Source organism: Crocuta crocuta, unplaced genomic scaffold (assembly GCF_008692635.1).
Source record: "Crocuta crocuta isolate KB4526 unplaced genomic scaffold, BGI_CrCroc_1.0 scaffold266, whole genome shotgun sequence".
Classification (NCBI taxonomy): domain Eukaryota; kingdom Metazoa; phylum Chordata; class Mammalia; order Carnivora; family Hyaenidae; genus Crocuta; species Crocuta crocuta.
The window spans coordinates 5,733,662-5,733,895 of NW_027531005.1; positions in this window are offsets into that span (position 1 = coordinate 5,733,662).

A 234-nucleotide genomic window follows, 5' to 3' on the forward strand; every position below is an offset into this window, starting at 1 on the left:
GATACAGACAGGGATTAAAATTGACTTTTGACATTTTAAAGAGCTGCATATTCAAAGCCATGGCTTGGTTCCATTCAGGTGAAGGCGAAGAATAGGACATGATCATGAGGCTCATACTGAATATTTATTGGCCTATGAGCACACACCAGATGCTGCACAAATCCTAGGCAGAAGGATAAGATTTACAGACATGTTTGAAAAAAAGCTGGGAGGGGGGCGGGGGGAAGGACAGAG